The following is a 12531-nucleotide window of genomic DNA, read 5'->3' as shown; positions in this document are numbered from 1 at the left end:
GACTGCCTGCATGAACAATTAAGGGAAATTTACAGTTCACTTAGTCCCCAAAAGTTGGCAATTCTCGACTTAATGAAGCCATTCTCTCTTCCGATATGCCTTGCTAAGGTGTGAATAAAGTTACGTACTTTCCCGCCACGACTTACGACTTCATCTCAATTCTTATTCTCCCCTTCAAAAAACTTTTACTTTACAAATCGACTCTTCTAAAAGAGAAGAAACCACTCACTAAATTACGGATTAACAGTTACCCCACTTTCAGCCAATAAGTTAGTTACATTCTCCAGAAATCCCAACGAATTGTTTTCAGAAATGACCTTTTGTGGCGATTGTTTAATTTTGAAACGGTTTACATTTTCTGTTAAAAAATTGTCATTTGCATTTTTTTTCAAAAATGTGTCTAATTAAAATGTCGAAATTAAATTTTCATTAATTTTAAACTTATATTTAAATTTTGAACTAATTTTTACATTATTTTGATAATTTAATCAATTATTTTAAATTTTAGTTTGAAAATATTTTCAAAAATTTCCCAAGAATTCACATCAATACTTGTCAAATTTCAAAAATTGCAAACCTATGTTTTCAAAAGTTTATAATTTACTCAAAATTTCGGATGACTCCTAGAATGCCTTTCGAATCCACATTTCTGAAGCCGAATGCATAATACGAAACCCAACTTGTTCCCGAATACGAGACGAATTCATCAAAATTGATTCGCAGAAGTGAAAGTTATTTGAGCCAAGGTCTCAATTTGATTGTGAATAATATTTCCATCCATAATTCCTGTCGTTGGTTTCTCAAATCCGAATATCTCGCTGGAAGACCGTGCATGAAAGATTTTGTCCATTCATTTTTTCGTCTTCTTATTAATTAATTAATTAATATTAATAAATATGCAATTAATTAATTCAAGAGTATAAATTATTCCCGATTTGATTGAGCTTTTCGATGACTTGGTTGTATTTTAACATAGGTTAACAAGCGTTTGAATTTCACCGTAAATATCCTTAAAAATACAAGTTTACGATTCTTTATTAACGGATTTATCATTATTTATCGGTTTAATAACCAAATGATAACACATTTGAGTTTCACTGCATACAATTTTATCGTAAAAAATAATTACGTATTACCAAATTAGTCATAATAAGTAGTACTTTATCAAAGGGTAATAAGTATGTACTTCTTTACTTACAGGAAAATTCCAGGACAATTAAACCCTCCTAAGGACAGGCCAAAATTGAGAAGTTTTCCTCTACAAACGAGAAGTACGAAAAAAATACTGGATTTTCAAAAAGAATCTGTCCAAAAATTGGTGAGTGCAATACATTTTCGGTTTCCCTTTAGAGTCTAAAATCCCAATTCGAAAATTCTGTACCCTACCCACGTAATTTATATCTTTCATCCTAAAATACGCCAATAACTTCTAATTTATTTTAATATCGGCGTCAAATTAATAAGTTTTTCACGTTCAAAACAAAGTCTGTACACTTATAATTTTCTCCCAATATTACAATCAGCCTGTTACAAGTATCATTCATTATATGTCTTAATCAGAAAATTAGAAACCTCTAAAATTGATAAAAAAAACTGCTAAGCATTATCCATTTGGTGACAAAAATATACAAAATATTCCTAAATATTAACACAATTGCAAAAAATGAACAATTTGACAATTTTGGTCACTTAATTGACCACCCTGGAATAGATTTAAAAGTAAATTTGAGTGTCTACTTTGTATACTCGTTATCAAATCGGTGACTGTTTTGTTGCAAAAATATCTACGTCTTAAACCTTGACATGGATGACATCTCTCCTGCACATCCCGCACAGACGACCATTCCGAAGTTCATCGGAACAAGAGGTCGTCCGATTTTCCTTTCTGATTAAGTCAATATTAATTGCCTCCACTAAAACACCTCCTGCTCGCTCAGTTTCTGGCTCAACTTTCTCCAAACTAACTTTCTCCCAATCTACAAAGTTACATCTTCGAAAGCTAGACGGTTCAGCAAAGAAATGGGACCCCACTTAAAAAATGTCATCCATTTGTGAAGTCCAGGCAGCATCCAATCCTCTCTTTGCTACTTAATTATAAATTGAGACGGGTCTAAATTCACCCAAAAAATGAAGATCACATACTTTATGCGGGGTCCTGTGCGAGTACTACAACCGGATAAATTTACTTTCACTCTCTCTTCATTATCTACGGAACTGAATTTCTCGATCTGTTTTCATCTCCTGTTTTCATAACAGGGAAGCAAAATAACTGGAAATGAGGCGACCTTTGTACACATTCCTTTCTTTGTTTTTGGAGCACGTGACGTATGTATTTGTAGTAGCAGCTAATTTTATTCCATTGCGTAGCAGCAGTGTAAGTAGGTGGGTTTGTTGTGGTGGGCAAATTAGCCAATTATTTCGTAATTATAGAATAGGCACACTCTTAAAAAATAGTGGTGCTAGTTTCTGAAATGCTTTTCTGAAATGTTTTACTAACAAAATATTTCCTCTAACTAGTAAGCAGTATATTTATATGTCAGTAAGTACACTGTTAAATCCAGTATTAAAAAAAATACCAAGCGGTATTCATTTAAGTGGTATTGATAATTAACATTTTTAAATAATAGATCAGTATTAAAGTTTTGTCATATCTGTAACAAACTTTTACAGACAGGCTTTTAATATTAAACGGTAATAAATTCGACATATGAAAATCCACACCTGCCTGACTAAACTAGATTTATATGTATTTATATTTTTTCTTATTGGCGTTGAATTTAGTCAACTTTGTAATCCTAAATTTTAAAAATCCTAAATTTGACAAATTTTACTCAAGCGATAACAAAACTTGGTCAAAAATGAAATCAAAAATAAAATTAGATAGATATTCAAAACAACCTGAACTTTAAAAAGTCTCACTTACTCGATCACTTAAATTCTAATTTGTCTACGTTATTTCTGTCCAACTCTTTAAATCCTTTGTATAAATACGAACTTATACACTTATCAAACGCTCATCTGTAATGAAGGGTCAACAATCCGAATAAATAAATAAAATAGCCTACCCAAAATAATACCTGGTTCGATAACTGCCTCACTTTCGCCAAAGAGAAAGCGAGATGCAGATCACGCTACTGCAATGCAGGCAGAAACGCGTTTCATTTACTTTCACCCATCCAGGACGGAGAGAGAAGGCAAGCAAACAAAACCTGGCCCGTCCGTTGGGTGGGATGAATTGAGGTGGAAACGCGATTTCGGTCGTGGCAATCCCCACGACTTTCTCCCACTTTCACCAGAACGAGGCCTTCCTGTAATTGGCATACTGCCCCCGGATATCGGGATCATATTTGAATTCTCCTCTCCTTCTTTGTCTCGCTCAGTTCCGTTCCTTCCTTCAGTCTCACCTCGAATGGGACACTCTTAGAAATTTGGGGAAGATTTTTGCCCAGGAATGAGTCAGGTGTTACCAGGTTGGTAATATTATAGAAACAAAAAATGAGGTAACATTTTGTCCACAAATTTTATCAGGATGTTTGTTACTACTTGGTTATAATTTGTTAATAATAGCTTGTTATCTGCGAATTGTGAACCGTGTTTTGATACAAATTTGATACATATTTTCACTAATTTAATCCAGTTTTGTTATCTATTTGAATCCATTTTATGAAATATTTGGTCACTATTAAATTTTGATTTTCACCACGATTTATTGCCCAGTTGGACATATTTTGTAACAAATGTGGTCATGTTTAGGTTTTATTCGCTCATTTTCCAGAGTGTCGGTGCCCCGTGTGGTGCGTCCTTTTGTCCCATTATTAATACAGCAGAGACACACAAGTCTCACTTTTCATACATATTTTAACCTTAATTAGCCATATATTTTGATTTATTGTCACAATCTGCCGCATTTAGTGCTCAAATGATGGGCTAATTTCATGTAATGCCGATTCCCCGTGTTCACCAGACTTCTTTCGGTTGATTAAATTGCTCTTTCATATTCACAGACGCAATTACATTTTGACAATGTTTGCGGTTTTTACGGCCACCGCGACCACCTCGTCGTCTCCCACTTTCGCAGACAACCTGCCCAATAAAACCAGCCCCGAATTCTGCCATGCAGACGCCAATCTAAATATGCAGCTCTATGTTGCTTAATATTTTAGTAGGATGCAATGTGAAACCAAATTCGGATCGATTATGTGTGATTAATAAAACATGCAATAATTTTCGAAATTATTGAAATAACAGAATGCAATAATTTTCGAAATTATTGAAATAACAGAAATTTAATATTCACGATCTATTTTATAAATTTCACGCAAAAAAATATAAAAATCTTGATTTTGGAATTAAAAACCCACAACCCAGGTTAAAAAATCATACAACATAATTTCGATGTTTTGTGCAAAGTTTAAACTGGTTCTCCAGATTTATATTGTTAGCAAAATGCAATAAATAATGATAGGTAAAAATCCGGTTCGAATTAGATGGTAAATTGGATGGAATTGGATGGTGTAAATTCTTATTTCTCAAATGCATCCTACATGTTCAAAATTTCAAAACTGAGCAAAAACCGCAGTATCATTCGATAATTTAATGCAATCTACGTATTTAGACAGGTAAAGTGCATCCCATATGTAAAGTGCAGATGGGAAAATGGCCCTCATTTTGTTGTAATTCAATTGATTTCAAAGAATGATATTTTATGCAAAAGCTTAGGAGTTGTGTGCGTTAGTCCTGTCCTTAAACTAATTTCCTATCCAATTGTAACCAGGAGATATTCGGTTCTTCCGAGCTCCGCCAAAGAGTCGTTTTCCCGACTTTGCTTCTATGTTCTTCGCGATTCTGGTCGAAACTTTCGAAACCCACGAATGATTGCAATCTTTTCTTCTCGATAGGAATATGTTCTTCGACAATTGGCCCATAAATTTTCGACACCACGCGTTTGAGGTACATTTGGAGCGTTGATTGATTTTCTTGTATCTCAAAATTTTTCTACACGCTGTTTTAGTTCGGTTATGTAGGCAACCAAAATATTTCCTTGGTGATTGCTTCACATACCCTTTCATGCCCAAAGTGTGAAGTTTAATTCGACATATCATTGGAATTGATATCTTTTGTTTTGTGGATGCTGCAGTCATGGAAGTGTGGGACGCTTTTTGGATAGCTCCTTACTTTTAGCTACATCTAATTTCGTCGATTGGGTAGCCGTCCGACCTGATAATTTTTTGTAATTTGTGCCACCAGCAAGCTAACACCTTGTAATTATAAGATCAACAACCAATCTGCGTTTTCCTTGCCAGGCGAAGTGGTCAATCGTTTTCTTCCTATCACGCAGAGACGAATTTTCGTGCGAGTGAAAATCGACCCTTCCGAATGTTTGGATTCCGGCTCATGTCATCCATAAACAAGATTTTTGAATGAAATCTGTTATAAGGTTTCTTAAACTACATGAAATTACCTAAAATATGAGTTATCTCTGATCAATTTTTTCCCGCCGGTACCCTTAAAATCAATGGCTGACCGAGCTGCACTTTACATATGGGATGCACTTTAGATATTATTGGTATATTATTAAATATTCAATGTGTCGACAACGGATTATCTGTGAAAGGCCATATTCACCACATTATCTAAAAACTTACTAGTGACGTTAATGCTATGCAAGTTTAAAAACCACTTCCCATTTTTACAGTTGAAAATTTCAACTTCAAATGGTATCCGCCTTTACAAAAATTAACGCGTGATTTATTTATTTCTTGCCTTACCATTAGCAATTCTTAAACATCGTATTTTTTGCAAGTGATTCTTAAAATTCAAAATAAAATTGCTCCGTTGATAAATTTAGGTTATTGGTAAATAAATATCTTATGCAAAATGTATAGCGAACGCTGATTAAAATTTACGTAGTTTTTGAACATCATTAAATATGATTTCGTCCGGTAAATGTTCTACCTTATGCTGCCTGTCATATCACATTTTTTCGAGCGATTCAATCCATGAAACGACCTCATTTTATTCACGCGAACAATTACAATAATACTTTCTTCCTCTTTTTTCCTGCTCAAATCTCACAAAAGTTTTGCATACGATGAGGACCATAATCGTTACGCAGCTGAAACAAAGGGACGATGATCATGTCAACCAGTTGGGAAGGACGACGAGGAGCAAATAAAAGACACCTTGTGTAATTCAAATGTCTCTCTTTTTTAAGAAGCCGTGCATAAAGCATGTGCTCGAGTTGAGGAGGATACTGGTTAAGGTATCCTGTTTACATGGGAGTCAAAATTCTAGTCAAATTATTCACATAGTTAATGAATTGTCCGTTGCTTTCTCTTTTTGCCATTTTATCCGACCTAGTTTACTCTGTGGGTTGAACAGGAGTGTTATCTTTTAAATGGAATGCAAATATTTTTCTGACGAACATTCGGTGAGATGGGTTTAAAGTACGTAGCTTTCTCAAAATTATTCACAAGCCGGCCCGTAATTTCTTCTCTTTTGTAAGTTTACGGAGTTTACTAGGTAACACGTATTAGGAATTTTTTCACAATACACAAATTTTTAAATGCACTACTTTACCTTTTTATTTGCACAAATTTGTTAAATTTTTCTAGTTATTTTTAAAATATGCAATTCAGCGGTTTTGTTATTAACATGTACTGTACATACGCAAAGTATGTACTCAAATTTTTTGGTAGTGATTGCTACACGAAAATGCATATACAAAATGATTTCTGACCGAAAAATTGACGTTTTAAAGACTAAGTTTTCCAAATATACTTGAAAAACAGTTAAAATTCCAACCAAAAATTTGCTAAATACGTTTTCCTCTACACCACTAGACATTGAACTGTTCCGAAGTAATGAGCATTCCATCCATCCATTCACTCTTCTTACGTAACCAACTGTGTAATGTGTTCCTCAATTTAAATCGAACCTCTCTTTTTCTTAAAGTAAATGAAAAGTCAAGGTATGCAAATTAAATGAAAATACGCTTCCTTAAATATCCAACTTTTCCCTGCCAACTCGTCTCATCTCATCTTTAGACTTTTGACTTGCACATTATGCATACCCGCACCAGCACGAGTCGTAGTTTACTTTACTTTAAGAGAAACTTGCCTCCCTGTCAAAAAGGGGATCTGTGCAGTCTGGAAAGCAGAGAATTTCCTCTTCTCGTCATCCCCTCATCACCGCATTGTCTCAGAATAAAACTGCAGTTGGGAAAATCGACAATGCAAATTGCCCTCCACTTACTTTCCCCACCCGGATGCTCCCCAAACCAAACCAACTTCGACATCACCCAAATTCTAAACTTGTCACGACTCCCAAAACTTCATACAAGTTGATAAACTCAAGTAAACAGATGTAACAAAGTAGCGAAAATCGAAGTTTCACTTTTCCCCGTTTCCCCAAATTTTGGCAATGATATAATCTGGTCGAAGCAACAGAGGTAAAAAATTTGCGAAAAATTTTGCGAAAATTTCTAAATTTGACGTCGATTAAAAATTAATTGCAGATTTAAATATAATTATGACGACAAAGATCTGTTCCATCGGTGTTGTATTATTTCAGTGGTTTTTTCAGTGGATTCCATCGTTCACAAATCTAAATTTAATTAAATTCAATCTAAATTTTTTTTTATGATCAACTTGGTAACAAATTCTCACAAAATTACGACTAAACCCTTAGGATCAGTGGCTTAACCATACTGTTTACAATTTGCCACCCAACGGTAATAAAACTAAACGTTAAATGGTCACTCTCCAGTGATAAACTTTTCGATATTTTTGTATACACTGATGGATGGACAGATTGACGAAACGTTGATATTAAAGCAGCTCGCCCTACTTAATAACCATTACAGTTGAGGAGCGTTTTGCATATTTGGCACAGTTGAAAATGTAAAATGACCCAGCCACATTACGCAAACTTATCCCACCACGAGTAAGTCGAGGGGGTTATGTTTCCTAAATTTTGACACGGCGACATGACACGTTTCATAAGTTTGGTTAATAAATAAGCCTTTGGGAATAAAGTTAGACAGATATTTGTTCAAATTTTGAGTAGGATTATAAAATAAATTTCTCTGAAAGGTCAAGGTCCGCAATTCGATGGAATATAAATTCACACGTTTTTTGTAAACTATTAATGTTCAATGAAATTCTGCAAGTTGGCAAAAATTACGAAGGAAATTAAGGTTACAAATCTTGTGCTGATTTTCACAGATCGAGGATGTCGCTTCGTAAAGTACAAAAATAATTTTGCTAAAATTGCACAGTTTATGAGGTTACAAGATAACTAAAAGAATCAACCACCTCCGAAACAAACCTATAGTGTTATTACGTGACTTGATATTTGTCCCAACTATTATTGGCGTTCTGTCAACACAAATTTTACCTTAATGCTCGAAATCTGTGTAAACTTTGCAAGATTATTTTGTTATTCTAGCAAAAAAGCGACGCCCTTGTCACGTGTAAATTGTCACGTGTAAATAAGTTTATGCAACATTCGTAACCTGATTTTTTGTAATCTTTTACGAAACTCTGAGAGCCTTAAAGAGTTTAACAGGATCCAAAAACTCCGTTTGAATTGGAATGTTTCCACCGGTCATAAATCTCAAGAAAAATTTGGTCGTGGGCAGTCTTTAAATGTCAAAATTATTGAGGGCGTAACTTTGTCACCAACTTTTTCAACCTCGAGATAAAAAGTGACGCATACAATGGAGAAAAATTCGAGAAAGTTGGTTTTATTAATTTACTTGGCAAAATTCCCAAAAATTTTACTGAATGGAAAGAAAAAGTTCAGTAGCTGCGATACATAAAGAAGTTTTTCAGAAATTTATGTACACACATCTCTTCTGGACAGGAAGCTTACAATTTAATCATATTTATGCAATATTTTGCAAGACAAAATTTAGTGCTCGTGTCGAATTGCATCATGTCGAATTTTTGTGCACTTTATATAACTTGCAGTAAGTGTTTTTTCCGCACTCAACCCACTTTGAAGCTAAATTTGCATGCGTTTGAAAACAGATTTCGCAAATACGGACAAAATTCTTCAGGTGTCTTCATGTCAAATTAACTTAGCAGTGCACAGAATTGCACAAATTCTGCCCAACACTGCACCTATTTGTGCAAATATGTTATGTTACGTAATCCTTCAGATTTTTCAAAGTCCACCAACCAACCAGTCATTTCTATTCTGGAAACGTTCAATCTGACTCAATCGTCTATATTGTATGAGGGGGGATTTAACTAAAAATTCAACTCCACTTCCCACCTACCCATCCACCCACCTTCTCTCTTCTTACTTTCTTCTCACCCACCTTCTCTCTTCTTACTTTCTTCTCACCCACCTTCTCTCTTCTTACTTTCTTTTCACCCACCTTCTCTCTTCTCACCCACCCAACCTCTTTACCTTCTCTCTTCTTATTTTCTTCTCACCCACCCATCCACCTGTCATACTGTTATCATACTGTTGTTAGTGGAAAAATGGAACTGAGAGAAATAATTAAATTAAATGAGTATTTCTCAAGTTCAAAACTATATTTTTATTACTACGATTTAATTCACATAATTCTGGATTTTGTTAATATGCAAGTTCTGGAGTTTTCGTAACATTGACGACAAACACCGTGCCCACAAGCGTAAGCGATTTCCACTTGAACGTTACGGCACACACGACAATAGGGCTGCAACCAATCAGACTGAATTAAACAACAATCAAATCAGACATATTTTAAATAATAACACACATGGGTATGCTCCAAATTCCGTCGCATAGTTGTCGCTACATTCAACTTCCCTTTTGCATCATTTACTGTTTTACCCAACTCCTGTCGTAGAGTTGGCATTATCTGGAGTATGAATCCGGCCCGGTCTTCCAGTTTTACGAAATTTGCACGCTTTGCCGCAATCTGTCCATCAAGGTCAACGAGATTTACTACGCGAGGACGATCACAAGCCCTTTTAAGAACCACAAGAAGTTATGAAAAATTTCTTTGCAAATTAAACCAGTTACTTGCCAGTTGCAGAAATCAGCACACCACGCTGAAATATCAGCATAGAGAACCCTCAAGTCAGTAATAGAGTGATCCAGATTCACCAAACGATGCACGATCCTCGTTCCAAGTGCATGGACCCTGGATCTTACAACATTGAGAGAAGCGACGTTCCCTCTAATTATTTCCAATTGCAGTCTGTTGTATTGTCCTTCTCCTTTCTAAAAATTAAATTTATAACACCTTAAATTGATAAATTGTTTGATAATTGACACCATAAATTGTTTCCATAAATTGATAATATTATTTTACTTACTGCTTTGGCACACGCAGTAAGAAGCCGTACATTTTCCAGTTGACTTTGAATTTGTTCGTAAACGTGGCGAGCATTGGCAAGTACAACTGTTGAGGTTTGTCCGTCAAGCCCAACCTTAGCTCCATCGATACGAAACCATTGTTCTTCTCTCGAAAGAAAAAAATCCAGCATACTCCCTGCTTGATTGCTTATCAAGTCCCACTGTAATTGAAATAATTAATACAATTATATAATAATTATATAATAATTATTGCATAATTAATACAATTATTTATTCGCATAATACTACATTATATAAGCAATATTGATACATTGCACATAGATTTTGATGTATTTACGTTACCGAAACTGATGAAACGTCAGTTTTTGCATTTTGCTTTGCAAAATACTTGTCTTGTCGAATGGAAGAAAGCCTCTGTTTTACTTCTGGATTATCCAAATAGAAGTTTTCATGCTCCAATTTCCTGCTTTTGGAAATCTGTGCTTGATCCAAGGGCTCATGGCATTCCCACTGAGAATGATGTGGGTTTCCACACCGAAAACACCCCCCTCTGCGGTAACCTTCAGCCATTGTACCTTTTTTAAGTTTGCACTGTTCCTGACGCTGAGCAATGAAATGATGCAGTAAAAATAATCAGACGTCTTATATCCGAAAATAACAATTGTTATCACATGATCCAGTCCCTCTGCTTGTCAACACTGGAAAACTACAGAGATATTTTCAGCTACAGTGCATCGTCAGTGTAGGGCGTGTAATATCGAAATCCCAGAATCAGAGTGATGATTCATCACTCTGTTTCTGGAATTTTCAAGTTTTCGAGTCATGAGCTACACGCTCTACTATCATGATGTGCTTGTTTGTCTAGAAAGTTTGCCTGGACGATAAAAATAAATTCTGTTAGAAGACGAGTGAAGCCAACGTCCACTTCAACTTGAGCCATCAACGTCCATCATTCCAAATCGATCATCTACTTGAATTTAAGTTTTGATATTTATCCGATTTACTTTAAATTAATTGAAGATAATTTAACGAGAATCGTACACAAATGGCAGCATTGGCAGGTAAGTATTCGTGTAAACGACCATCAATAAGATTTGTAATTAATAATTAAAATAAATTTTATAGCAGGTATTGGTGTCGCCCAAACTTCTGGACTTGTGGGTCCAGATGTTAAATATCGCGTTGGAGAGTTTCTCTTCAGTTTATTTGTAATAGAAGGATGGGCGTCGTACTTGCTCTTTCTTACCGGAGTTGACACCTGGTGGTGCATAAGTCTAGTCGTGCTTATCGGACTACTTATTGCTGGGTCCTACACTCTCTGGGATAAATTTAGGTATGGACAATGCATAATGTAATATATTTGAGATTTATTTAAATTAGGAATTAATAATAATGTTAATTTTTGTGACAGGTTGGTCTGCCACACCTTTCTTTATTCTTGTTTGTACGGAACCGGAAAATGTATTATCTTCTCCTCAACCTGCTCCATTTTTGTCATCCTGGAATTGCAACACTATGAAATCCAGTTGAGTGCGGATGCGTTTCAGGTGGCCAATATCATGGATCGCCCAGAAGACTTCTCGGAAGTGCATAAATTTGTCAAAATTTTTAAATACTATCTTAATGCGTACGTGCAGGTTTCATCATGCGTTCCTGTAATACTGAACTTTCTGGCACAGTTCTACTTCGTAAATCTCACTTTAGCACAGCTAGATAAGGGTACGTATGGAAGAAAAGTAAAATCGAAAGTTAGGGAAGGGTGCTCTTTGTCTTCAGGTTGGAAGTCTTTTGTCTATTGTTGGATAGGTGTTGCCGGCATGTCGGCATTTTCAGCATTCGCCTTTTGCAAAATGCACATGCATGTTTCTGAAGATTATGTTAAGGTTTATCATGGAAGGGATATTATAACCAAGTTGACAACAATTTCTCATGCAGTTTCTTTCCCATTATTTGGGGTATCTGTAGTAGCATGCTTAGCACTATTTCCTTTCAAGAAGACTATCATTGCAGTGCAAACCAGTATGATAAAAAGATGGCGGATAGGGAAAGACAAATCAAATACTGAGGTGCATGATTTATTACTTGGATTACTCAACGGGATAGATGAGGAAGGACAGCTTGATAGGCAAAGTATTAGATATATTAGACAGTTACAGCGAACCCTTAAACACAGAGAGGAGGTCGACAAGGCTTGTAGTGATAGTAATTTTAGTC

General features: G+C 35.3%; 1 protein-coding gene across 1 annotated transcript in view; it reads left to right on the top strand.

The window, feature by feature from the left end:
- LOC110853552 (protein artichoke) overlaps positions 1–12531 on the top strand; it is a 208977-nt gene that overhangs the window by 102690 nt on the left and 93756 nt on the right. Inside the window, exon 5 of the mRNA XM_035854233.1 lies at positions 1201–1318. The gene's annotated coding sequence lies outside the window, so the exon portion shown is untranslated. The remainder of the gene's footprint in view (positions 1–1200; positions 1319–12531) is intronic.

Source organism: Folsomia candida, unplaced genomic scaffold (genome assembly GCF_002217175.1).
Source record: "Folsomia candida strain VU population unplaced genomic scaffold, ASM221717v1 Fcan01_Sc008, whole genome shotgun sequence".
NCBI classification, from domain to species: domain Eukaryota; kingdom Metazoa; phylum Arthropoda; class Collembola; order Entomobryomorpha; family Isotomidae; genus Folsomia; species Folsomia candida.
The sequence above is the reverse complement of the archived record's forward strand: the minus strand, read 5'-3'. Positions and strand labels throughout refer to the sequence as shown.